At 33.6% G+C, this 22,904-nt stretch overlaps 1 long non-coding RNA gene across 1 annotated transcript; it reads right to left on the bottom strand.

Moving 5' to 3' along the window:
- Positions 1-725: 725 nt before the first annotated feature.
- LOC129285422 (uncharacterized) lies at positions 726-19,659 on the bottom strand. The gene is made up of 2 exons (XR_008587199.1): positions 19,250-19,659; positions 726-946 (listed from the first exon to the last, which is right to left on the bottom strand). It is a non-coding gene; the product is annotated as an uncharacterized LOC129285422 (long non-coding RNA).
- Positions 19,660-22,904: the final 3,245 nt, after the last annotated feature.

Genomic DNA, 22,904 nt, shown 5'->3' with positions numbered 1-22,904 from the left:
ATTTTAAGATATGAATTTTGATGTTTTGGAATTTTGAATGGATGTAGTTGATTGGGGTTGTGTTAGTAGTGGAAAGAAATGTATATAATTTATGGGAAGTCAGTTAAAGTTTTATTTATTTTTATATAGGGTGTGTGGAACAAGATCTTGAAAAGAAGTGATAACAAGTAAACTATAGAATTTGTGGAACATATCAAGTAAGTAAATAACGTCCCAATAATATGTTAACAAATTTGTTTTTTTAAAAATATTAATTGAGCATATATATATATGATGATATGATTTTAATTCTATTAACAACTATTATATATGGAAATGTTTCAAGTAAATTAAAATTTATTAGAAAGATCTAGAATCATGTTTTAAATGAATATATGTAAGAATTACTTTTCACAAATGATATTTTTACCATGTGCCATACCTTTAAATTAAACTAATAGATTTCATTAAGGTAAGTTTATTTGAATTATATGTAATGATCGAGAATTTAATTCCAAATGAAAATTTATGATAAGGCATTTTGTCATGCCCTAAAATATGAGAGTGACTGGCATGGGATATGTACCTAAATACATGTCTCTTGAGCCTAATTCAAGGAATTTTTTTCCATTTTTAAAAATCCTTTTCATTTAAATGGAGTCTTAATATTTTGTGAAAATTTTGGCAAAATTCCCCTTAAAAATGAAATCCCTTGACATTCTATAATATAAATTTTCAAATAAATATTATAACAACTAGGAAATCGACTCCATTCAGCCAGCAAACAAAGTATTTAACATAACAAGGACCCTAATCATAACCTATATGGAGCATCTATAACATTATTTATAAAAGTACAATATGTAGATTAAAATTTTACACCAATAATAAAGATTAACCAAAATGGCATCCCAACTTCAATACAATAGCAAAATCCCTTGAATGATCTGATGGAGGTACATGCTATCTAAGATCAAAAATATTTTTCAGTGAATAACGTCCCAACAATAAATAATTGAATATAAAAAAATTTTAAATAATTATGTAAGTTAAAGAGGCAACGATTTTTATAAAAATTTAATGACCTTCAGAATAAAAGGATTCTATAAATTTTAAATAAAATCTTGAACCATTAAAATATCATATCAAATAATATTATCACTTGATTGCAAGGAAACAAATAAACAAAATAAATAATTATAAATAATTTACTATTTAAAACCAATGGAATGTAAAATTACCAAATAATCAAATTCATATTACAGGGACTTATCAGAACAATTAACAAACATGGACACATAGCCTACAAGGGTAAATAATCAAACACGGCTTATGCCATGAAAACAAATGTGGACATACAATCTACGAGGGTAAGTAATCAAACACAACTGAAACTATGAAATAAATGTGGACACACAGTCCATAAGGGTAATGCTAATTAAATGCAACTTGAAGCTATGAAATCAAACGTAGGTGTTAGACCCATGAATAACAAACGTGACAACAGAACTCATGAATTTCAAACTAACTAGTTATTAACTATGGCGTGCCAAGGGCTATCGGAGCTACTATTAACAACTAATGTTCTATATATAGTCCCTTTGAAAACCATTTTAAACATGCTATAAAATAATTACTCTTTGAAATATAAATTCCTCTCATCAATATCAAACTTACATGAATCAATCAAAATAATCAATCTTTTAAATAAAAAAATTCATAACTAATATCTCAAACTCTTTAACCAATTTCCATGATTATATTTATTGAACAAAGGAGTACTAGAATGTAACATCCTAAATTTCAATCCCAGGAACTAGTTGCTAATTAGGGATAATTTAGTAATTAGTGAATTAATTGTAGTTTGAATGTTGAGTTAATGTTTAGTATTGTTTGAATATTATATTAATAGAATTGAAGGGTAAAAAGATAATTCAAGGCATAATGCACAAGCACAAGTGAGAGTTTTTTTATTGTTCCATGTGTCGTGGCGGAAGCTACTTGCACCATGGTGCACCATCCAGGGATCACTTAAAGTTGACATGAGCAACTCGTGAAATCAGAAGAGGAATTGCTGGAAACACATCTGGACGGGAAAAGAAGGCTAACTCTATTAGGGCAAGTAATATCTGGAGGTTTGGAGTCTACTTCGATTAATAACTTGTTGAGTAGGTATCACGCAATTCCAAGCTTCATTTCTACCCCTTTTTCATTGAATGTCATCGGTTGAGAAATTAAATCATGAGGTTTTAAAATGTTTTAATCTAAATGAAAGGGTTTAAAACAAGCTATTGAATACAAAATTAAAGTTTTGTGACTAGTATGGAGTTGAATAGTTGAGCATTGAGAGTTTAAACTCAAAATAGTCTAAAAGTTAGGTCAAAAGGATGAAATTGGTGGAATGAATGTATTAGGAGATTGTTGTGGTTGTTATAACATCTCAAATTTCTAATCTTGTGTTAAAGACTGATTAGTGTATGAATTAGTAATTTAACGTGGGATTAAGGTTCTAAGTAGTGAAGTGTTGTATTGACTCATTGGGATGTTATTTGAACAAATATGAGTGAAAGAACGAAATTCCAAAGCAGAGCGAGTGAATATAGTGAGGATTTCCCTCACTGTGCCACGTGCCGCGATAGGGGATAGATGCATTGCGGCTCATGGTGCAGAACTTTGATTAATAGGGACGTGTCCAACTCATGAAACAGAAAGGGAGAACATGAGAAAGTGGTTCTGATATGGAGAAGAGAAGAGGTTGTGCTAGGGCAAGTGGCTTTAGGAGCAAGGATGACATTTCTAACCTATTAACTTATCAGGTAAATCTCTTACTGTCTTAACCTCCGATTCTACCCTATTTTCTTTTAGTTTTAACTAGTGAGAAATTAAATTCAGAAGTTTTAAGGAGTTAATATCTTACCTTATAGTAATAAAAAGGTTCTCCGAAACTAAACTGGTAATTTGTGACTTGTTAAAGTCAGAATGATAAAGCTAGCATGATTTGCCCCAATCTAGAGAGTGTAGTGAGAGAAAGTTGACTAGTTGAAGGTAAAAGCTTGTAGTGAAAGGTAATCTATGGTGAGTGTGAATTGTGGAAGATAGCAATTAGGTGCTTAACTGTGATAATTGGCACTTTTGTCAATAATAAGATTGACTTTAGTTTGTCAATTTTGTGTAGATTCTAGTATGTGACGAGCAGATAAGCAAAAAGAGATTTGAATTAGGAAATTACATGAGTAAACCTTTCTATCGGACGGAAGAGTTAAAGTAACCACATAGTTTATTATATTTGTTAACTATTATAACTATGTAAAAGTAATTATATAACTTCAGTTTTGTTAATTTCTATGCATGATTTGATGTTGAAATGATAGAGTGGGCTGGTGGATAAATGTATATGTGTGTGAATATGGGATGTTTGAAGAGTATGTGTGATAATTTGGCCTTCTATAAGATGAAAGAATGAAAAATGAGTTTTAGCCCAAAAACTGTGAAATGGGTGAATTACAGGCCAAATATGTGTGCGTATTATATTGTACATGTGTATGGTCAATCAAGTATGTATTGGCCATTGGAACGTGGTCAAAGCCTCAAAAAGTAGCTAATGACATTTGATTTCGAATTGAGATACTTGAGTGGCAAAAGTTTGACTTAAATAGTCAAAATGCACTTGGGTGTTCAATTTTTGATAAAAATATTGAATTGAAATGAAATCGGTGTTATTAGTTAAATTTTAAATAAAGCTTCGTGTGGGCGCTTGAACCACCCCAATTAGACATCAGATGTGGAAACAGTGCATATCTGAAGTTCACATCAAAAATCTACATTTTGATAGAAAAAATCAAATTTGTGTGCCGTGGCCACGGCATAGAGAAAATGACTGTGATCTTTGTGCCACATGCTATGGCATATGTGGCACAAGCCACGGCACACGATCCCATATTTGATTTAATTTTGTTGAAATGCACATGTTTCCTTGGTATTTGATACCCATATACTTATTACTTCTGCTATGTGTACAATTTTATAACCCGATTGATTTAAAAAATGATTTCTGAAAATCTTTTCTTGAGATCCCAAGGTTTTTAAAGTTTTCAAATTAAATGATTTTGAATTAATTAAGATTGATTGTAGTGAAGCGTATGGTAATGTCAATAAAAGACATTATAAATAAGTTGGTATCGGTTTCTCAAGTTTCGAAATTTAGTTGCCCTTTTTGTTTGTTGCATTCATCCTAGATTTGGAAACTTGTGTATTGTTCATTACATCTATTCTTTTCCTTTTGTTTACTTTTCTTTTACTTTTATCCTTAAGAGGGGAGAAAATGAGATGAAGAGGTACTCGATTTTCACGTAGCACTCGAGCGTTTAGGCATTTGGTAGATGATGAACATGTGCCAGAGGTTCAACCAGATGTGCCATAACAAGCCGATAGAAGAGATGGCTTGTTAAAAGAGTTGAGAGATATGATTATTGACATTAGACAAACAGTGTGAGATCACGATGTCTTACTAAAGGGAAGAGATCAAGCAGAGGAAAGATAAGGTCAAGAGAGTTCGATCTAGGAGGAAGCTCATAATAGACCTAAGCTGCCGCAAGCTTCAAGTATTAGACAGATTATGAGAGTTGCTATAGATTTAGCTATCGACCGAGCTTGGAAGACTTATGTGAGGTTCAGTTCACCTACATTTGACAATAGTATGAAAGAGGGGAAAGCCGAGTAGTGGATTGAGCATCTCAAGACAATATTTGAGGTGGTGACCTGCATATTAGAACAAAAAGTGATTTTAGCCATAGTCCAATTGGTCAGAGCAACTAGGAGATGGTGGGATTCAGTGAGACCATCTGGTGGCGTGAGATATTCCTGGAAAGAGTTTAAAAGGATGTTCTTTGACTATTACTTCCCAGCATCCTTTTATACTAAGAAAGAGGAAGAGTTTCATGCATTTAAGCAAGGGGATTTGGATGAAGAGGAGTTTATCAAAAGATTTAATGATTTGTTATCATATTCAACATATCTGCAGCACCATAATGACATGAAGTAGAAGGCAAAGTTGTTCCTATAAAAGATGCCTCCAGAGTATAGACAGCAAATTGCTTTGTTCGACACCACTACATATGAGGATATGTACCATAAGTTGAGAATAATTGCAAAGAGAGGTAGGGAAGTAGAGGTTGAGAAGAAGAGGGATAGTATGGAAAGATTTACACCTTCTTTGGGTCCATCGGGTCGTGTATCAAAGAAGCTTGTGTATAGCTTGAGTAGTTCTAGAGCTTCTGGGAAAAGGAGCTTTGGTAGAGGTTCTTCGACTCGGTCATTTCAAAGAGGGTCAGTGTAGAGGAGTAATGGGGTCAAAATTGGGCCTCTACAACATTTAAGGCAAGCCTCGAATACCCCAGCTCCAACCTTTAGCACTAGAAGATCACCTTAGTGCAGTATCTGCAATAGATTTCACATGGGAAGGTGTTAGTTCTGTTTCAAGTGTGAGAGGCTAGGCCATATCGCCAAGTATTGTCCTAAGGGTGGAATTGAGGTGACAAAGTAGCGGTCAACAATTTTGAGATGAGTACTTACTATGACACAGGAAGAGGCTAGAGCGTCTCCAAACTTGATTAAAGGTATAATTTTTATTTGTGGTAATAGAATTGAAGCATTGTTGGATTTAGGAGCTACACATTCCTTCATCTCAGAAGAATGTGTAGATGGGCTAAAATTAAAACTAAAAGAGTTACTTGTGTTGATTAAAGTAACTATGCTATCTGGATCCTCAAGTATTACTAGCAAAGCATGTCAGAAAGCTGAGATTGTATTTGAGGATGGAGTATTTGTGATCGATCTGATTTGCATTCCCATAAAAGGGATTGATGTGATAGTTGGCATGGATTGGCTAGCAGCTAATAATGCTACACTAGACTGTGCTAGAAAACTAGTTTCTTTGCCTGTGTTGTCGACAAGGACTAATTCTACCGAGCAACCTAAATTTCTGTTAGTTGTGCAAGTTGAAAAGTTGATAAGGCAAGGATGTGATGCTTACATGGTGATTTGTACAGCTAGCAGTGTATATAATGAGGGTGTTGAGGAGATTGGAGTGATAAGTGAATTTCCTGATGTGTTTTTCGAGATGTCTAGATTACCTCGAAAAAGGAAAGTTGAGTTTTCAATAGATTTGGTTCTTGGAACAGAACCAATTTCTAAAGCCCCTTATCGAATGTCACCCTCAGAGTTGAATGAGTTAAAGAAGCAAATTGAAGATTTTCTTAACAAAGGTTTCATCAGACCGAGCATATCACCTTGGGGTTCGTCGGTATTGTTTGTAAGAAAGAAGGATGGTGGTTTACGGTTGTACATAAACTACTAGCAATTGAACAAGGTGATGGTAAAAAATGAGTATCTTTTACCTAGATCGATGATCTGTTAGATCAGTTGGCTAGAGCCTCAATCTTTTCTAAAATTGACTCAAGGTCAAGGTATCATCAGTTGAGGGTCTCTGAGAAAGATGTACCCAAGACAGCCTTTCATACGCATTGCAAGCATTATGAGTTCCTTATCATGCCATTTGGTTTGACTAATGTACCTGTGGTTTTCATAGATTACATGAACCATATCTTTAGACCATATTTAGATCAATTTGTTGTGATTTTTATCGATGACATTCTGGTTTATTTGAAAAATGAGGAACAACACGCTAAGCATCTCAGGGTTGTTCTCTAAATTCTAAAAGTTATATGCCAAACTCAGTGAGTATGAGTTTTGGCTAAGGGAAGTTAGATTTTTGAGCTATGTGGTGTCAGTAGATGGAATTTTTATTGATCCGCATAAAGTTGATGTTATGTTGAAATGGGAGTGGCCTAGCTCAGTTATGGAGATTCAAAATTTTTTAGGATTGGCGGGATATTATCGAAGGTTTATCTAAGGTTTCTCTCATATTGCTTCTCCGTTGATGAAGTTGACCTAAAAAGATCAACCTTTTGTCTGGGATGATAGGTGTGAAACTGTGTTTCAGACATTAAAAGAGAAATTGACTACTGCATGTATGTTAATAATCCCGAATCTAAGACTACCTTATGAGATGTATACAAATGCTTCCTTGAGAGGTTTAGGTTGTGTGCTAATGCAAGACGGGAGAATAGTGGCTCATGCATCAAGGCAACTCAGACCACATAAAGAAAGTTACCTGGCTCATGACCTAAAACTTGCAGTAGTGGTTTTTACCCTAAAGATACGGCATTACTACCTATATGGGTTGAGTTTAGTGTGTCTAGTAACCATAAGAGTTTGAAGTATCTGATAGATCAGAAGGAACTGAACATGGGGCAGAGAAGATGGATGGAATTGCTTAAGGATTATAACTTTGAGTTGAAATACCATCTGGGGAAAGCTAATATGGTAGCTGATGCATTAAGCAGGAAAACGCTACACAGCTAATTTGATGGTCCAAGAACACTATCTAATAGAGTCTTTCATTAATTCTCAATAAGATGCACCATTAAAAGCTCTAGTTGGTTAGTGACTTTTGAAAAGAGTTGAGAATGGTACAGTTAGAAGATAAGTACCTTCTTAGGATTCGAGAAGAGGCTGAGTCGAATCTATCTAAGGATTTCAGCTTTAATGATGATGGATTCGTGGTTTACCAAGATAGAATTTGTGTGCCTAATGATGCAGACTTGAGAAAGGTGATTCTAAATGAAGCACACTGTAATAAGTACACTATTCACTCAAGAGTTATGAAGATGTATCGAGACGTGAAGCACTACTAGTGGTGGCCAGGAATAAAAAGGGAAGTAACTAAGTTTATAGCACAGTGCTTAACTTGTTAGAAAGTGAAAATTGAGCATTAGAGATCGGCTGGGACATCGTTGCCGTTAGAGATACCTAAGTAGAAATAGGATAGTATTTCCATGGATTTCATCTCCGAATTACCAAGAACTTAGTCGGGTCATGATGCTATTTGGGTGATTATAGACTGGTTGACAAAATCTGATCATTTCTTAGCCATCAGGATTAGTGATTCTCTTGAGAAGTTCGCTGAAATCTATATCTGTAAAGGTTATGCGTTTGCACAGGGTTCTTAAGGATATAGTCTCTAATCGAGATCCAAGATTCATATCTAGATTCTGGGGAGCATTGCAAAGAGCCATGGGTACTACATTAAAGTTTAGTACCTCTTACCATCCCCAAACTGATGGGAAAACCAAGCTGACTATTCAAATTCTATAGGATATGTTACGGTCTTGTGCGTTAGAATTGCATGGTAGTTGGGATAGTTACTTACCATTGGTCAAGTTTGCATACAATAATAACTACCATTCTAGTATTCAAATGGCACCATATGAAGCTTTATATGGAAGGAAGTGTAGATTGCCATTGTGTTGGACCAAACTGAGTAAAAGAAGCATAGTAAGGCCTGACATTGTGGACTAAACCACTTAGAAGATTGAGTTGATACAGCAAAAACTATTGACAGCTCAGAGCAAATAAAAGATCTATGCCGATCGAAGAAGACCGTTGGAATTTCTGGTAGGTAATCATATATTTTTGAAAGTTACGCCAGTAATAGGAATTGGGAGATTAATTAGAGCCAAAAAAATAACTCCTGGATTTATAGATCCACTTGAAGTTTTATAGAGAATCGGGTCTATTACTTATCGAATTGCCTTCCCTCCACAGTTGTCTGGAATTTATAATGTATTTCACGTGTCTCAACTCAAGAAGTACCAACCGGATCTTTCCCATGTGATTGAGCCTGAAGAGGTGGAGTTACAAGAGAATATAACCTATCAAGCAGAACAAAAGCGAATAGTGGATGTAAAGAATAAGCAGTTAAGGAATAAGACTATTTAGCTAGTGAAAGTGTTTTGGAAGGATATGACTCCTGATGACGTGACATGAGAGATAGAAGCTAAGGGAGCTATACCTTCAATTATTCCCTTAAGTATGTGTGTATGTTCAGTTATTTGAATTTTGTGGATAAAATTCTTAAAAGGAGGAAGAACTATAACATCTCGAATTTCTAATCTTGCTTTAATGATTGATTAGTAGATAAATTAGTAATTTAATGTGGGATTAGAGGTCTGAGTAGTAAAGTGTTGTATTGACTCCTTAGATTTATTTGAACAGATATGAGCAGAAGAGAGAAATCTCGAAATAGAGCATATGAGCATAGTGAGAATTTTCCTTACTGTGTCACGCGCCACGGCAGGGATAGATGCACAATAGCACATGGTGTAGAACTTTAATTAATAGGGACGTGTCTAGCCCGTGAAATAGAAAGGAGAACATGAGAAAGTGGTTCAGGCATGGAGAAGAGAAGAGGCTATGCTAGGGCAAGTGGTTTTGGGAGCAAGGACGACATTTTTGACCTGTTAACTTATCAAGTAAGTCTTGTACTACCTTAACCTCTGATTCTACCCTATTTTCTCTTAGTTTTAACAAGTGAAAAATTGAATTCAAAAGTTTTAAGGAGTTGATTTTTTACCCTATAGTAATAAAAAGGTTCTCCAAAACTAAACTGGTACTTTATGACTGGTTGGAGTAATAATGATAAAACTTTGAAGCTACAGGCATGATTTGTCCCGATCTAGAGAGAGTGTAGTGAGAGAAAGTTAACTAGTTGAAGGTAAAAGCTTGTAGTGAGGAGTAATCAATGGTAATGTGTGTAATCGAGTATGAATTGTAAAAATGATAACAATTAGGTGCTTAATTATGATAATTGGCACTTTTATCAATAATAAGATTGACTTTGGTTTGCCAATTTTGTATAGATTCTAGTATGTGATGAGTAGATAACCAGAAAGAGATTTGAGTAAGGAAATTACACGAGTAAATCTTTCTATCGGACAGAAGGGTTGAGGTAACCATATAGTTTGGTATGTTTGTTAACTATTATAACTATGTAGAAGTAATTATATAACTACAGTTTTGTTAATTTCTATGCACGATTTGATGTTGAAATGATACAGTGAGCTAGTAGATAAATGTGTATGTGTGTGAATATGGAATGTTTAAAGAGTATGTGTGATAATTTGACCTTATATGAGATGAAAGAATGAAAAATGAGTTTTGGCCTAAAAAGTGTGAAATGGGCAGATTGCAAGCCAATATGTGTATGTGTTATATTATGCATGTGTATGGTCAATCAAATGTGTATTACCCATTGGAATGTGGTCAAGGCCTAAAATAGTAGCTAATGATGTTTGGTTTCCAATTGAGATGCTTAAGTGGCAAAATTTTGACTTAAACAATCAAAATGCACTTAAGTGTTCAATTTTTAATAAAAATATTAGATTGAAGTGAAACTAGTCTCATTGTTTAGATTTTGAAGTAAACTTCGTGTGGGCGCTTGAACAACTCTAATCGGACATTGGATGTGAAAATGACACACATATAAAGTTTGCATCAAAAATATGCATTTTGATAGCAAAAATTAAATGTGTGCCACGGCGTATATACCTATATGCAGCAGCGCATGACACAGAGTGAACGACTGTGATCTCTGTGTTGCACGCCACAACGTATGTGGCAGAGCTAGGGCACACGATCCAAGATTTGACTTAATTTTACTAAAATGCACATGTTTTTCTTGGTATTTAATACCCATATACTTATTGCTTCCATTGTGTGTAGGGTTTTATAACCCGAGTAATTTATAAAATGATTTTTGGAAATATTTTCTTAGAATCCCAAAGTTTTTAAAGTTTTTAAATTACATGATTTTGAATTGATTAGGATTTATTGTAGTGGAGCGTATGATAATGTTAGTAAAGGGCTTTATAATTAGTTGAGGAGCCTATAGGGCTAATTACTATAAATAATGAATAAGTGAATTCAAAAAGGTTCAATTGAATTGTTTAATGTGTTAAAGGACTCAATTTAGCTGAATCAATGCCTATGTCAAGTGTTGAGAATTAATTAAGGGACACTGTGTTATGTAGATTGAGAACTTGTGAAGTTGCCCGTGAAAATCTGCGCCCTTAAGAGCTAAGTGTGGTTGGTAACCTTTACTAGCAAAGGTTAAAGGTAACTAAAGTAACCCTTTTACTTGTTTGTTTATGAAATTGTTTACAAGTATTTTAATATAACTATATGCATTGTGTTATTAATTAATAGAGTAATAGTATTGTGAAAATATATGCATGTAGGAGTGTGAATGTTGATTGAAATGAATTTGAAGTGGCATGTGCATTGCCATGTATCGCATTCGCAAGATTAGCCTAGATTATGGTTAGGGGATATGGCCTAGCGTGAGGAAGTTCAAGAAGTCATAATAATCTAGAGTGTAGAGCTTAACTCTACTAAGATGGACCTAGGAGAAGAATCCTGATAATCTATAACGTAGAGCTTGACTCCACTATGATGGACTTAGGATATTGAATGATCTACGAGGTTACCCTAAACTAGGGTAGGGAGTCATAGTCTTACTTTCTATAAGGCTAGAAAATCTTAATGATTCAGAGCGTAGAGTTTTACCTCCCCTATGACGAACCTAAGAGACCACCCATATGCTAAAAGGATTCCTGGTCTAAGTAGTAGTATGGTGGGCCCTATGCCTTGTGACTGGAAGTCCTGGTTCGAGCGTAGAGATTACTCCGCCAAGTGGAACTAGGAATGCATTGCATAAACATAACAAGATTGATGAGATTGAATTCCTGTATATGTAAATGATATTGTTTTTACTGATACACATATTACTTTATCGCTTGTTTATGATTTTTCTTACTCACGAGTAATTGGGGTTGCCTTCGAGTTACTAAGATGTATGTCTCACTCCATTACTTTTGAACACAGGTGAAGAGAGCACAAGAAGGCCAGGAAAGGAAGCGAGGAAAGAGTAGTTTCACTTGACAATGGTATGACTACTATTAGTATGAATGAATGTATAAAATTGTATAGAGTTGAGTTGCCAATTAGTATGTATAAGTGATTGTATATGAATTGTGTTGTGAATCTTGCTTGTATGTATATATAGTATTGCATTATGCCAAGGGTGCCTTAGTGCAGGGTACGTAGGTAAGCTTAAATGCGAGACAAGTAAGTATATGTTGTTTTGTAACTTATTCCACTTGTTTATAAGTGAATTGATGTAATGATTATGTATTAAATGTGAATTGTGTAATATGTGAGAACTTGACACAAATGGTGAGGTGGAGCCCTATTTGAAAGAGTCGAGTATGTTATGATTCTCGACCATATGGTAAGGCAGAACCCCATATGTAAGAGTCGAAAGGTTGGAAATGGAACTACTTATATATATATATATATATATATGAATATGTGTTGTATGTGTATTCCTCATATAGGTTTGCATTTGTGTAATATGACATTGAGAGGCCAAAATAGGCCTCTGATATGATATTTGATATGATATTTGTTGTATGGGGTGTCAGTCAGATGTATGTGATCCTTTTGAACTTGATTCAAAGCCCAAAGTGATCTAATAAAACAAAGAATGAGAATTGAGCACTTAGGGTGCAAGTTTTAAAAGAAAAGTGGCTTTTTACACCTAAATGTTTAATTTTAAATCAGACCGTCAGATCAAATCCAAACTTGTTCCATTGAGTAGAATATGTTGTAAGTTTCGTGTAGATACTTAAATCACTCTAATTGAACGTCGAATGTAGAAATGGCACAAGGTGAAAATTTGCCTTTTGAATTGTCAATTTGCTGTCATATAAGCAGCGGCACATGACACAGACAAAAAAAAAACAGAGCATGTCACTTTGTACCACATGCCGCGGCGCATGTAGTACATGCCGCAACGCATGGCTCACTTTTAGAGTTGAGAAGTTGTGTCTTTTTGAAAAGTTTGACTGCATTTGTTCTTCCACTAACCCTCTTAATTGAATATATGTTTTAAAAAGTTAAGATCCTATGATTTGAAAACAAATAAAAAAGTTATTATTTTGATATTTTATTATTCTTGTGTTACTAATTGTGTGATTGGGGATAGTAAAGCCCAATATGAGCTAGGACTTTACATAGAATATTTAAAAGCATTTTCATTAATTTGTTAAGTATATATCATGACTTCCAGAAATAAAACAATTCAATTAATAAAAATAGCTAATACAAGAGAAAAATATATTAATGATTGCAAACGATTGAAAACAATATTTTGATAAAAAGAAATTTGCTAATATAAAAATTGATTGAGACGTTATCCACTTACCTGCATTATTCCCAAGTGCAAAATGCACCCTTTAAAGCATCAACCCTTGCTTACTACTTCAATCAAAATTTTCTTTCGCCAAATCCCCTATTCAATAATATAAACTTTCAGTAACCTTTACCTAAATGTAATAAGCTCCCTTACCATAAGGACATTGGAGTCACTAAGTCCTTAAATCGATCCAACATATATCTAATTAAAATCCTTTAATCCTTACAATTCTTTACATATATATCCAAAGCTTTATCGATGTTACATTTGTCTTTCTAACTCGTCTCAAGCACAAGTAACCAAATTTTAATCAAGGGATATACATTATAAGGGTGCACACCCAAATTCTATTAATTTAATAATAATACTTGTATAACCCACTTTATCACAATACCTTAAGCACACCTAAAATGAATCATAAATCAACACCCTAATTTATAAATAATCAACAATGCAATTTTCAAAATTCAATTAACCACCCAATAACTACATAATCAAAAATTTGTGGAAGACTAAATTGATTTAAATAGAGCCCATACCAAATGCATCCTCATAAAAATTGATGGAATTCATCAATTACATAATTAAATAAAGGTCCTTCATATAAACATTTTGTCAAACATTTCATGCATTAACTCTTAAACTTAAATCAAGCATTTTCATCCTTGATTCCAACTCACAAACTTTTTGCAAAATAGATATTTAAATCAACCAACCTCCTAAATTTCATAAAAATAATTGTCTTGTAACAATAGTTTAATTGATCAACGTATTCATCATATGTGTATATATACCAAGATCCCCTTTTAGACATTTTATTAAACACTTTGTGCACATTAATCCCCAAACTATCACCAAAATTATTTAATGGAAATGTTCACATAAGATTTAAATCTCAAATTACTCAAATTTTATTAGGAAAGTGACAATTAAGGACCCTTTAAGAATATTAATTTCAATTAAGGACCATAATATTTTGAAATTTTAGTTAAGGACCATGGTCCTTAATTGAGATAAAAAATATAGTTTGTGACATGGGATCACTAATGCCACTTGAGGATTCACTAATCTAATTTGAGAAAATTGCTAACATATATTGTGAAAATATAAAACCACACTTGAAAATCGATTGTTTAACAAAAAGTGTTACTTGAGAATTCATCAACCTAATTTGAAAAAATTTCTAGTGTATATTGTGAAAAAATGAAACTCCACTTGGAAATTAATTGTTTAACAAATTTTTTTTTTGTTAAACAATCAATTCTCAAGTGGAGTTTCATATTTTTATAATATACGTTATAACTTTTTCTAAGTCTATTTAATGAATTCTCAAGTGGCTATTTTTGTTAAACAATCGATTCTCAAGTGAAGTTTTATCTTTTCACAATATATGTTAAAAAAATTTTCTAAGTTGGGTTAGTGAATTTTTAAGTGATGCTTTTTGTTAAACAATCGATTCCTAAGTAGGGTTTCATGTTTTCACAATATACATTAGTAATTTTTGCAAGTTGGATTAGTAAATTCCCAAATGGCGTTAGTGAATCCCACCTTACAAACTACATTTTTTTATCCCAATTAAGGATCATAGTCCTTAACTGAGATTTCAAGATGTTATGATCCTTAATTAGGATTAATGTTCTTAAAGGATCCTTAATTATCATTTTCTTAATTTTATTCTCCACAGACCCATGGTAACCAATAGAGAGAAATGAAAAATCTGAACCAATTTGCCAATACATACATGCATAGTATTAAACTAGAAAGAGATGAGAGGTGAGATTCACTCACCTAAGGAATAAAAGAGATGAAAGGAGAGGATCAAGCTTCTATGGCTACCTAAGAGCACTGCAACAATGCTAAAATAGAGAGGGCACAGAACACCAACAACATTGAAATAGAAGGAGAGTCAGTGACCTCAATAAAGCTCCTTGTAGCGATGGACAACAGCAACTCCAACAGTGACAACAAATGATAGACAAGCTAAACAGCAACTGACAAGAGTGAGTGATTGGCAACACGAAGCAAGGGAGAGGAAGAAGCTCATGAATAAGGTCTTTAATACTGGTAGCTTAAATTCTTAGCACCCATCGACAATAAGCAAGTAGAAAGAGGGAGATGAAAATCTAAAGGTACCTTAACTATGGCAATACAGAGATGAGACAGAGAAGGCGACGCACTTGACCAAATCTATAGAGAACAAAGAACCACCGTGGGACAAGGGAGATTGCAACACTAGCCTCAATGGCAGCAAATTTCATAGGACACTCAAACACTGGAGGAAAGTTATGGAAGGGGAAAGAAAAATTGATGATGGAAGACCAAGGATAGAGTTTTAACTTGTGCACTCTCAATCCCTCTCGCTACAGATTGCAAAATTTGATCGAGAATGAGGAGAGATAAGAGGAAAAAATATCTGATTAGGTGAAGGGTGAAATTGTAATCTCATAAGGTTGAAAGAAAAATAAAATGCCACTTTTAAGCAGTTGGGATTCGAACACAAGAGTTGGAAGATAATAAATTGGCTTAGATTCTATTAGACCAACTATCCTTCTTGGTAAATCTATACCAAACTATATAAAAATATCATAAAAATATTTTGCCATCAACTTAGATTTTAATTAAATTTTAGGTCATTACACATTTTAAATGTATTTTTATTAATTTTGTGACAAATATAATAAGAAAGATGTTGCTAGTTTAGTGGAAACTCTCTTGGTGTCTTCTTTCTGATCTTGGGTTCAAATCTTCAAGGAAAAAGATGGTTTTTTTTTATTTTAGCTTGTGCAAAATTATCAAAATGCCCTTCAATTAACTATCAACTTTTTTTCTTTTCTTCGCTCTTCTTTCCCAATTGGTCTTGCATTTATCCATTGGAAAGGCAAAGAATTTATTCCACAAGCATCAAGCCCTTGTTCACCATCTTCCTTCGTCAACATAAATGTGGGTGCGTGTTAAAATACCCAACTTGTTTATCTCTTGCTCGTTAGTATTTTCCAAAGGTTCTATTTTCTACTTCATGAGGTATCTCTAAGTGATATATTTGCATTATAAGCACATTTTCTAGGTACATGTTAAAATACATGGGAATTTTTAGTGTCTTACTATTCTCCATTGCTAAGGCAGCATGTCACTAGGTAGAATGATGAACCTACCCTAGTTCTTGATGGGCTTTGGCTTTGAAAGGAGTTCCTAAGTTGTTTCTAATTCAAGTCTTTCCATAGGTTTTCCTTCTAGACCCACATCCTAACTTGAGGGTTTACATCTGAATAGTTCCCCTGCGCTAAGTGGGCCTGGGTATTTTATGAAGTAATCAAACTTATTTGAGGGCTCCCCTAACCAATCCCACATTACCTTAGCTTTTTTCAGACTCTCTATAAGTTGCCCCTCTGGACCCACATCTCAGCTTGAAGGTCTACATCTAAATGGTTCCCCACGCTAGGTGGTATTGAGCATTTTAAAAAGTAAACAAACTTGCCCAAGGGCTCCCCAGGCAGTGTCACACCCTAAAATTTAGGTGTGAGTATAGAATATGAACACAAAACTCACATCCCTAAGCTTTTATCGAGGAAACTCCTCAGTTAATACTTTAAACACATTAATAAATTGAAAGAAACTTTTACAATACTTCCTCATATAGAAATTACAAACTTTCTAAAGAAATTTTAACAAAGCCTCTCCGAAAATAGGACCCTCGAAATTTCTACATTAGCAATTTTCAATAGCAAATCAATATACAATCTTAAAAGGACAAGAATCCTACCTATAATACATGTGAAGCACCTAAGACTCAAATTTTGAAAATAATACAATGTTGAAATTTACATCAAACTAAGATTTATCTAAAATAATTCTTCAACTTCAATCCAATGATAAAGCCTCTCCATAATCAATCGGAGATATAGATTCAACAATTATATCAGAGGCCAAAAATATTTTCTAATGAATAACACCACAAATTACAATTTAAAGGAAATGAAAGAAATACAAATTGAGTAATATAAGTATGAATTTTAACTAAAGCAATCATTTAAAATAAATGCATAACTCATAAATCAAATAATTCCATTTAAACACGTAAGCCAAAAAGCATCTTCAAATAATAATAACATAACAACATTCTAACTACCACGAATAGTTAAGAATTGTATTCCTCATAAAAATCCATTCAAGAAAATCAACTTATTTAATGAAATTAGTTTATAAATAGTAATTTCAAAATAGTCTTTAGTAGGAAAATTTATCAGAATGAATGACAAGTGTGGATATAAAATCCACAAGGGTAATTAACCAATAAGCGTGAACATACATTCCACGAGGATAAGTAACCAAGCACGACTAAAAGCCATGGAACAAGCACAGGCATAAAGCCTACGAAAACACTTTGTAAGAAATTATTTGAAACATTCTTCACTTACCTCAGACATTTCCAAACATAAACCTTACTCTTGATTAGCCACTTTTGTAATATTACCCACGCCTTAATTCCCTAATGCCCAAAGGGGCATTGTTGTTATTTCTTTTATACATTTTATAAATCAAATTTTCAATCCAAACAAAATTAGAGAAATAGAAAAGAAAATTTCAACATCAATCTTTCACCAATAAGATGCCCTGTTTGAGTTTAATCAATAAATTTATGACATACACACATGTAAACTATATTCAAAGTTTTCAAGTCTTTCTATAGAAAATAAATACTCCAGCTATGACTTATTCAACATTTCGAATCATTTATATCCAATTTTCATAATTTTCCTTTCACAGAAATTATATATGAACCCAAAAGCTAACATAAGAACAAACAAACACACTTGATCCTTCAATTATCAACCAACTACCTTTTGTCAAAATTTTCTAACTTCAATACTTAAATTTTCCAAGCTTCCCAAACCTCCTTCTATTCAACACTAGTCAATTTCCCATCAAGAATCAAATCCTAAACATTTATACAAATTTATTATGCTTCCCAAGATCATGTCCTTATCAAAAAATAAATTCAAATAAAACTGAAATTCTTCCTAGTCTTTTATTTAAGCCTGTTAGAACATCAACCCTTTCCCTACACATGCATAGCAGTTGATACAAAAAGGAATAATCAAAATTTCAACAGCAACCACAAAGGAAAGAAAAGAATTCTGGAATACCTGACACCAATCAAACAATGAAGCTAAATTTTAATCAAAGTGAATATATATACACGCATCATATTTATTCACTCTATTAATCCAAAAACGCTTGCACTTGTTATGCCTCTAAAAATGCATCCTTTCACAATAACTAGAATGGGACTAGTTAAATTTCTATACACACTTTCATCCAAATATATAATAGACCAATTAAATTTCTTTCATCTTGTGAAAGGAGATGAAAAGAGGAGGAAAGTGAGACCTTCTTGAGGTTCTAATTTCTCGCTCACACTCATCCATTTCATCTGCAATAACAAATTTCAATTTTTTTTTTTTTGGGTCAATGAATCTTCTAGAGGTCGGGTTCACTTTTCTTTTACACTTGTCTTCTATTTTTCCTTCCAGACATATGGGAATTCAAAATGCACCATTCATTAGGATCCTTTTTTGAAATTGAAAAAGAAAATAGAGAGAGGGAGTTGAACCTCAATTTTTTTTTATTCCTATTTCATTTATCCTCCCGTACAATACATTCTAACCAATTATAAGCCCATTTATACTTCATTTGAGAAACTAGCTTAAACTCTCTCTCTCTCTCTCTCTCTCTCTCTAAGGCAAGTCTGACGTTAGCAGTGCCACTAAACTTGCCAATAACTTCTCAAATGAAAATAAGCTCTCGGACAAGGTCTCACGTTGAGGGGTGTGTGTATTGTCAAGGTTAAACATTAATGAATCATAGTTGTTGGTTGACTTAGGACAGGCTCTCCAATGGAGTCATATTTCATTGCAATGCTCTAGATAAACTCACAACTAGATAATGCCCAATCTGTTATGCTCTCCCATTAAATGGAATTTCAAAAATATAACTTTACACAAAACTCATCTACTAAGGTTGTAACTAAGATAGAACCCGAAATTCCTTTCCTCTTTTAGCCACCTAACAGCCAGCATATGAAAGAAAATAAAGACTAAAGTTCCTACAGATCCATACCAGTACAGCAGCGACGGGCAAACAACAAGGAGGAGGTGAAAGAAGAACGTCTGACGCACCCCACATCACAGCAAGAACAAAGGAAGAAGACTGGTTGCAGAACCTGAAGCAGGGGAACACGAAGAACAGAGGACCGACTGCAGCACCCCCACAACATCGTACGAACAAGAGAGGAAGGGAAATGACTCAGATACTCCCACGGTGGCTAGCGACAACGCGACGGTGAAGGAAGGCGGAGGAATGGCAGAGATTGAAGCACGGAGGGTGAGGGTTTCGAATCTCTCCCCCTCTCCTCTCGTGTAAACTGCCCCAAAATGGAACGAGGAATAGGGAAGAAAGGGGAAAAAAATCTTACTGATGATGAGGGCATGATTATAATTTTACACAGACTAAATCGAAAATAAAACTCCTTTCCTGCTCTGGAGCTGGTAAATGAGTTGCTAGAACAAGCTCCACTGAACCATCATTCCTTATCGTTATACCTAATCACAAAATTAACAAAAATATAATTAAAATACTATTTCATTAATTTTAAATTTCCAAGTCAACACACAATCTCACTCCTTGAATCATTAACCAAATATTTCATGTCATCTTATTTATTATTGTTTTTAGCTGAACCATTCATTTTTTTTTCAATTATTGATTTACTTCATCAATTAATTATTTATTGCATTTTCTTTTTCATAAATTCCTAGTCATCATATGCAATCCCACACTACCTAGGCTTTTTCTGGACTCTTCATAAGTTACCCCTCTGGACCCACATCCCAACCTAAAGGTCTACCTTTGAATGGTTCCCACGTGCCAGGTGAGGCTAAGTGAAGTAATCAAACTTGCTTGAGGGCTCCCTAGATAGTCCCACACTACCTTGACTTTTTCTCGTCTCTTTTTTATTTGCTCACCTATTGTCCAAACGTTCCAAGAATGTCTATTTCCTTCCTTTCATTCCCTTTATTGTCCAGCATATTTCCTAACCTTTCAATTGTTAAGATCTATCTCTACCATGTTGACAATGGCAAATGGCAGAAACAAGTCTTCATCCACTACCATAGATTCCTCCTTCCCTAGGAATTTCAATACACCCTTATTAATCTAATCCTGTACCATGTTGCTAGAGAACCAATAGATGTTAGTACTATGGCTCCACAAAATGATGGTATTTGCAATATTCTGTTCCCTTACGTTCTTCCCTAGATGGAATCTTATGGTCCACAGGTAATGAGATGAATTTTTCTTTCAACAAGAAGTAAAAAATTTCATCAGTCTTAGAGATGTTAAAGGTATACTGTGTTGCGTTAGGTCTTTTTGGGCCTTGAGTAGCAGCCTTTCTTCATGTGTAGTCTCCTACATTTTTAGCTCTGCTACAACCACATTAAGCTCACCAAAATATGTCCCTGTGTTTGTATGCCAATGGTGATCTTCTTCTTTTAGTAACTCTTCATATCCACAAACTTTGGCAGCAAATTCATAGAAATCTGTAAACTCTATTCCCTGAAACTTTGTTCTTAATTCTATATTGAGCCCTCACTGTGCCAGCTTGACAAACTCAACCTCTGGAAGAGGTACACTGCACCTACCTCTCAACCTCTTGAATCTTGCAAGGTGTTGATCTACTGTCTCACCCGCCCTTTAAGCTAGTTTGCAAAGTTCTATGATGCTAATCTCAGGCTCTTCTTTGTAGAATTGTATATGAAACTTTTGCTCCATTTTTGGCCAAGTAAGTATACAGTTGCATGCCAATGTTATGTACCAAGTAAAGGCTAGGCTTATGAGGGAATTGGGGAACAGCTTTAGCTTTTGATTGCCGAAGTTATCATAATTGGTGATTTCACCACATTGAATATTGAATTTGCCCACATTCTCTAATGTTGATTGCATACCATCCCTAGAGAACAAAGTAAACTGTCACGCCTTGAAAATAAGGCATGACCAACACGAAATATAAGAGCAAAACCCATATCCTAAGAAGTCTCAATTTAAGAAGCTCTAACTTCTAGCTCATGAATACATCTGACAACCAATATCGAACCATTTTAAGTGTGAATAATAAGAATAAAAAATTTAATTTTTTTGTAAAAATTTCAGCAGAACCTTTTCTAAAGATAGGGTCGTTTGATAATTCTATAACAACATTTTGCAAAAAACAACAATTAGGAGTTCATTTCTTGATAGCAAACCAACAATAAGTATAATCAAATAAGGATCCTAACTATAGTCCATATGAGCATGTAGAACAAAATTTACAAAATACAAAGTATAATATATGGATACAAGTTTTGCTTTAATTAAATTTAACCAAAATAATACCTCAACTCCAATTTGGAAGTATACCTCTCAATAATCACTTGGAAGTCTAGAGCCATCTACACTATTTGAGAAAAAATGTGTCTATTAAATAACATCCCAATAATAAAAATTAAATAAATGCATGTCAAGAATCTTAAGAAATTTCATACACTATTGACAAGAGAACACTTCAATATAACACAATCACTTAAAGTATTTCATATAATATTAAATTCAAGAACCACACTACTACAAAATTTTAAATATAAGATACCTAAAAATATGATAGTTACATAAAAATCTATCATATAATAATAAAGCAGATGACAACTAATAAAATATGACAGGTGTTTAAAATACCTATCATATATATATATATATATATATTACTATATATGACAGGTATTTAAAAACACATCATATAATATCTCAATTTTTGATTTTTTTTAAATAAAAAATATTAATACTATATATGATGGATATTTTAAATACCTATCATATTATATATATATATATATATATATATATATAACGGGTTTGAAGAACACCCATCATATATATAATATATGTATAATGGGTGTCTTCAAACATCACCTTATAATGGTTTAGTTTCAAACATTTAAAAAATAGGTTTCATCCACACCTATTAGAATGATCTTAAAACCAGCATTGTTAAACTCATTAAAAAGGTCTTCATAAATTCGGACATCATTAGTAAGATAAATGACACCTTCATTACTCTCATTCCTAAAATCAATAACCTTACTTGTATGAAGGACTTTTGACCTGTATCTCTCTATAATGTCAGCTACAAAATCATAACCAAGATTCTCTCCAATCAATTTTGTCAATGTATGAATAATTTTATTGGGGATTCTCAATGTAGCTCTATCTAAGGTCGACAGAGTAGTGATAATATCATAATTGCTCAAGAAATTATTCACTCCATAAGGAATAAGAATAAAAAAAAAGGTTTTATAGCTCTTAAAGTTGACCTTGAGAAAGCTTTCGATAGACTCTCTTGGGATTTCATCAACGATACTCTTCATTCCATTAGTTTGAATAATCACTTTGAGAAATTAATTAGAGCTTCAATCTCTACTTCTTGTATGAGGGTTCTTTAGAATAGTAAACCGACAAATAAATTCGTACCCTCTTGTAGCATAAGACAGGGAGACCTTTTATCTCCTTATTTATTTGTTATTTGCATTGAATTTCTTAGTCACTGTATTATTAGTTCTATTGATAGAAATGAGTGGAAGCCAATTAGAATAACAACTAATGGGCCTCCTATTTCTCATTTATTTTTCACTGATGATTTGTTACTCTTTGTTGAGGCATCTATTAACCAAGCTGTGATTATTCA

This window comes from Prosopis cineraria, unplaced genomic scaffold, assembly GCF_029017545.1.
Source record: "Prosopis cineraria cultivar Desert tree isolate PC_DT_omini unplaced genomic scaffold, ASM2901754v1 PC11, whole genome shotgun sequence".
NCBI classification, from domain to species: Eukaryota; Viridiplantae; Streptophyta; class Magnoliopsida; order Fabales; family Fabaceae; genus Prosopis; species Prosopis cineraria.
The sequence above is the reverse complement of the archived record's forward strand: the minus strand, read 5'-3'. Positions and strand labels throughout refer to the sequence as shown.